Below are 6,729 nucleotides of genomic sequence, written 5' to 3'. Positions count from 1 at the left end.
GAGGCAGAAAAACAGAGGGAGGAAGCAAAACGACAGAGGCTGTATGAGCTGGAAAAGATAGATTGCTGCAAAGGGGTCTAATGTTACACTCTGGTGATAAGTTTGAGTCCAGTCAGGAAGTTAAATTAGTACCTCCATTTGATGAGGCAGAGGTTGATAAATACTTCCAGCATTTTGAGAAGTTTGCTCAGAGTTTAAAGTGACCAAAAGCGGGTTGGCCAATTCTCTGACAAAGTGTAATTAAGGGGAAGGTTCAGCGAGCCTATTCTGCCTTGACAGTTGATGAAGCAGCTGATTATGACATTGTGAAACAGGCTGTGCTGAAAGCTTACAAGTTGGTCCCAGAAGCATACAGGCAAAGGTTTAGAAATTTAAGAAAATTGTTGTATGAAATTTGCTTATGAGAAGTTTGTGTGTTTTGAATGCCGGCGCACATATGAAAATGTAAATGATGATTTTAACAGCTTGAAAGAGTTGGTTTTAATTGAAGAATTCAAAAGGTGCATCCCTGATGACATAAAGACATGCTTAGATGAAAAGGATGCTGCCACTTTGCAATAGTCTGCTAGATTAGCAGATGAGTTTGCTTTAACTCATAAGGTTCAGTTTACCCGGAATAAGAGCTTCCAAAAGAGTAGCAGGAATAACCAGGGTAAACCAGAAGTTAAAGCTGGGATTAGTAACAAGAGTAAGGATGAAGGGAAGCAGTTGAAGGAGAAATATTCTGATCTTTCTTGTTACTATTGTAAGAAAGCTGGTCATATGATAGCTAATTATTCTATCCCGAAGAAGAAAAAGGAAAAGGAGGCCGTCCGAAATGCCTGTGATCTGTATGTTGAAGCACCTATAAACCCACAGGGTTCTGAACATTCTGTTGAGGCTTAGTTAAGGACTGAGAGGTCTGACTGAGTTAAGAAGGGATTCGATCATTTTATGTCAGATGGGTTTGTATTAGTAAAGGAAGGGTCAACCCCGATACCAATGAAAATTCTTCGAGATACTGGGCTTCTCAGTCAGTTACGTTAGACAGTGTTCTAAAGTTTGGTGATGAGACTAACATTGGTGAGGTAAATCTTATTAAAGGCATTGGGGGTGGCATGGTTTCTGTGCCATTGCACAGGGTAACTTTATAGTCAGGGTTGGTTTTTGGACCTGTTAAAATCAGATTATGCTCCAGTTTACCGGTGGAAGATGTTACTTTGCTGTGAGGGAATGACCTGGCAGATGGTAAAGTTGTTCCTGCAGTGTAGTTGACAACTAAGCCAACCACTGATGACCCACAGATGGATTTTAATATTTATCCTTCCTGCGCAGTAACTCAAAGTATGGCTAAAAAGTCTGCCAATGGAGACGGTTCTGTGCAGCATGATTCTGGTACCTATGACAGCCAAAATCGGGATCAGGTTATGATGACTTGTAAGGGTCTTTTCTGCCTTCATTGTTTCAACAGGATTCAGGTACTAAGTCTGATGAGAAAGATTTATCCGTGTCTAGGAAGGAGTTTATAGCAGAACAGAATTGAGACCCTGAGACTGAACCTTTAAAAAAAAAACAGCTGTCTCAGATGATGCGAATAAGAAAGTGCCAGTAGGGTATTATCTCAAGGATGGAGTGTTAATGAGGAAGTGGAGGCCACTTGCTATACCTGCGAGTGAGGAATGGGCAGTTGTTCACCAAGTTGTAGTCCCTAAAGTTTATAGGACTGAAATTTTAACTTTCCCCCACAGTATGCCCTTAGGTGGCCATTGAGAACCTAGAACAGTTCAGGCCCTATGGCCCACAATGTTGTGCCGACCCTTAAACCCTGCCTCCCATATAACCCCCCCACCTTAAATTCCTCCATGTACCTGTCTAGTAGTCCCTTAAACATCACTAGTGTATCTGCCTCCACCACTGACTCAGGCAGAGCATTCCACGCACCAACCACTCTCTGAGTAAAAAACCTTCCTCTAATATCCCCCTTGAACTTCCCACCCCTTACCTTAAAGCCATGTCCTCTTGTATTGAGCAGTGGTGCCCTGGGGAAGAGTCGCTGGCTATCCACTCTATCTACTCCTCTTAATATCTTGTATATTTTGGAGTGAATAAAACTGTAAGCAGGATTATGAAAGAATTTTACTGGCCTAACTTGAGGAAAGATGTTGTGACCTATTGCAGAACCTGTCGCACTTGTCAAGCTGTGGGTAAACCCAATCAGTTCATCCCAGTGGCCCCACTCTGGCCTATACCTGCTTTCAGTGAACCCTTTTCCAAAGCTATAGTAGATTGTGTTGACCCATTGCCAAAGACCATCAGTATTTGCTGGCCATCAGTATTTGCTAACTATTATGTGCACTGCATCCAGATTCTCAGAAGCAATACCTCTCAGAAATATTAAAGCTAAAACTGTGGGGAGGGCTCTTATCAGTTTTTTTTACTTTATTTGGTTTGCCTGGAGAAATCCAGTCTGATCAATGAAGTAATTTTACATCTGGATTGTTCCAGCAGGTAGTTTATGAACTGGGAACTAAAAAAATTACATCGTCTGCATACCATCCAGAATTACAAAGGGCTTTAGAAAGATTTCATTCTACCCTCAAAACAAAGATTAAGACATACTGTGTAGAAAATGGAAAAGACTTGGATGAAGGCAAACTGTCTTTTTTGCTTTTGTTCGCAGTAAGTGTCTCGGTACAGGAAAAACTGGGCTTTAGTCCATTTGAACTTCTATTTGGTCATAGAGTGAGGGGAACTTTGACCTTGTTAAAGGAACAATGGACTGATGGGGATGTACATGTTAACCTGTTAGACTATGTTTTGAAGTTCAAAAATAAACTACACCAAGCCTGTAGTCCAGCGAGACAAAACTTAAAGATTTCTCAAAACAAAATGAAGTGTTAATTTGATGAGTGGGCTTGCAAAAGAAAATGTCAGGTGGGGGATAACGTGCTTGCCTTATTTCCAATGTTGACGAATCCACTTCAGGCGAAATTCAATGGACCCTATGAAATAGTCTCTCCAAGTAATGATGTGAATTATGTTATTAAAACACCTGACCGACGTAAACTAACACAGGTGGTACACATAAATATGATAAAGCCTTATTTTGACAAGCAAACCACGTTCACAGTACATGACGTAGATATTGGTCAAGCCAAACCAATTAAGCAACAGCCGTATTGCATGAACGTAGAAAAGCATAAATTGGCTGAGCAAGAAATTGAATATATGCTGAAAATGGTATTATTAGGCCTTCAACATCAGATTGGAGCTCACCCTGCGTTATTGTGCCCAAACCTGATGGTAGTGTTAGATTTTCCACTGATTATAGGAAGGTAAATGCAGTAACATAAACAGATGCCTATTCTATCTCTAGGGTGGATGATTGCATGGATAAGGTTGGAAGAGGTAAATTTCTTACAAAGATTGATCTGTTGAAAGGGTATTGGTGTGTTCCATTGATGGACAGAGGTAGAGAAATTTCTGCGTTTGTGACACCTACTGGGTTGTATGAATACAATGTTTTGCCATTTGGAATGAAAAATGCTCCAGGAACATTCCAGAGAATGATTGATTCTGTAATTTGAGGGTTAGAACACGCAGTTGCCTATATTGATGACTTAGTCACGGGGAGTGACACTTGGGAAGAGCATATCTCTGCAGTAGAAAAGCTGTTTGACAGGCTTTCCCAGGCCAACCTTACAGTTAACTTAGCTGAGAGTGAATTTGGCCATGCCACTGTGACCTATCTTGGCTATGTAGTAGGTCGAGGCAAGTTGTCACCTGTTCAGGCAATTTCTGAAGTTCCTATTCCAACTGGTAAGAAGCCTCTTAGAAGGTTTCTAGGAATGGTTGGATATTATCATAAGTTCTGTAAGAACTTTGCAGATATCGCTCTTCCTCTGACTAATCTCCTGAAGAAGGGTGAAAAGTTTGTCTGGACCGAGCCCTGTCAGGAGGCATTTGATCAATTGAAAGTTATTATTTGACATTAGGCCAATCAATGTAGAGTTGTCAGCAAATTTAATTAGCAGATTGGAGCTGTGGGTGGCGACACGAGTCATGGTTATAAAGAGAGAAAAGGAGGGGGCCAAGGAGACAACCCTGTGGGGTATGTGTACTGAGGGTCAGAGAGACAGAGGTGAGGGAGCCCACTCTTACCACCTGCCGGCGATCTGACAGGAAGTCCAGGATCCAGCTACACAAGGCAGGGTGAAGGCCGAGGTCTCTGAGCTTCTTGTCGATACTTCACGCCTTTGTATGGCTACTGCTCTGCCCATGACTGCAAGGAACTGCAGAGAACTTTGGAGAGCAGAGAACATCAGAGAAACAAGCCTCCCCTCCATGGACTCTTCCTACACTTCCCCTGCCTCGGAAAAGCAGGCCGTGTACTCAAAGATCCTCACAACCCGGACATTCTTGCTGCAAACCCGCTCCCCCATCGGGGAAGAGATACAAAAGCCTTAAAGCGCGAACCACCAGGCTCAAGGACGGCTTCCTGACTGCGGTTATAAGCCAAATGAGTGGTCTCCAGTCCGATAAAATGGACTCGACCTCACAATGTAACTGGACGTGACCCTGCACCATATCTCTATCTGCACTGCACTTTCTCTGCAGCCATAATACTTGGTTACAGTTATTGTTTTGTCGTATATCAGCTCAATGTACTGTCGTAATGTATCGATCTGCGTGGATGGTATGTCAGGCAAGATTTACACTGCAGCTCAGTACGTGATGATAACAAACAAATTCCCCATTTTAATTGTGTGGAAATATTAGACAGACTGAGCTGCTTTGGAACCACAGAAGGAAATTTAATTGTTGTCATTTCTGAAGAATGCAAACAAATGGAAAAGGCTTCAATCTCGCATTACGGTCTGCGGTAACTGGGATCAGGTGACCGGTGGGGGGTCTCCCATATCAATATCAGAATCAGGTTTAATAGCACCGGCATATGTCATGAAATTTGTTGTCTCTGTGGCAGTAATAGAACCGAATTTATAGCAATAGATTTTAACAATTGTGATTTAAAATAAGAATATATATATATATATTAAATATTTAAATTATGTAAGTAGTACAACATAAAAATAAACTATTTTAATTGTGTGGAACTATTTGACTGACTGGGTTGTTGCATTGGAAATTCTGGAGTGAAGCTTAACTAAACTGTACACATTTATGAGAAGCTCAGATAAAAAGAAAAGGCTAAATTCTCACATAAATTGATCATACACCCAGAAACATTGGCTGCACTTCAGCAGGTATAAACAGTGGAATGAAACATGCTGAAAATATTGCAGATAAAAACATATTGTCCACCCACAACGAAAGGACGTGACAGATCCGGATCTCACTGCCTTGTCTGAACGGGCGAAAGCTGAAGCTACACGGACACGTAGAGCAGTGACCGGAAGATGCTGCAGATCTGCGGGAAAACGTGAACAGGAAACGGGATCAGGTGACGGGTGGATGGTCTCCCACCTGAACCGGTGACTCTGCTCCTCACCCCTCACACGCTGCCCGACCCGTCCGCTGCATTTCCCACATTATTTCATATTTACAACAAATACATAGTTACCTTTTCTCTCCATATCTTCTCTGTCCCTTTCCTTCCAGGTCACAGAGTCACGGGCTCGATTCCCATCCCAATCCAACACACAATTCAGACCTAAACAGGAAATGTGCAGGTTTCATTTAAATCAGTCTGTGTTTAAAAACACTCATTTCTATTCACATTCCTCTGGCCTCACTGGACAGCAACACTGAGAAACAGCAGGAGGTGGCCATTCAGTCCCTCGAACCATCAACAAGATGGCGGCTGCTCTCCCATCTCAGCCACATGTTTCTGTCTGATCCTCATTTCCTCGATCCCTTCGGTCTCCACTCATCTGCCGGCCTCTGTTTTATGTGAGGACGATCACTGAGTCTTCACCGCCCTCTGTGGTGGGGATTTACAGACATTCACCACCCTCGGAGTGGAGACACTTCCCCTCATCTCAGTCCCGGACAGTCCACCCTCTTTTTCAGAGACTGGGATCCCTGGTTCAACTGGTAATGATGTTGTGCATTTCAATGTGTTCACCCCTCGGTCCTCGATTCTCGAAATGAAAGGGTTATCACATTTGATCTTTCTTCATATGATGATTCCAACACCCCAGGGATCAGTCTGGCGAATCTTCATTGCACTCTCTATAACAAATACTCTCTAACCTCTTTGTTAATCCTCTATGGAATTAATTTCCATCTTCTGCAGCCCCGTGTTGCCCCAACCACTCACCTCCCACCCCTGTCACTATTTCCACCTTCCAACCTCCTCCTCACCTGGATCCACCTCTCACTCCCCAGCTCTTGCCCCATCCCCACCCCTCACCTCTTTTCTCTGACTATTTCCCGTCCACTCTCAGTCCAGAGGGAGGGTCTCGGCCCGAAATGTTGACGGTCCATTTCCCTCCACAGATGCTGCCCGACCCACTGAGTTCCTCCGGCAGTTTGTTCTTTGGTCTGTATAACCCATGTTAGTGTGGGGAGCGGGATTTTACACCATATTCCAGGTACAATCTCAACAAAACACAAATAATTGTCACTTTGCCCGGACCATTGGTCCCGCTTGCAGGACAACAGTCTGCCGGTGTTTGCCCCCCAATGTGGTGAATCCCTCTGCTCGCCACCACCGTGGGCTCAGACATTTCCACAGATGAGCCTCCCCTGTCCCCACTGGGACAAACATCCTGTCTGCCCCCTCTCTCA

Source organism: Mobula birostris, chromosome 13 (genome assembly GCF_030028105.1).
Source record: "Mobula birostris isolate sMobBir1 chromosome 13, sMobBir1.hap1, whole genome shotgun sequence".
NCBI lineage: Eukaryota > Metazoa > Chordata > Chondrichthyes > Myliobatiformes > Myliobatidae > Mobula > Mobula birostris.
This window is presented reverse-complemented; position numbering follows the sequence as displayed.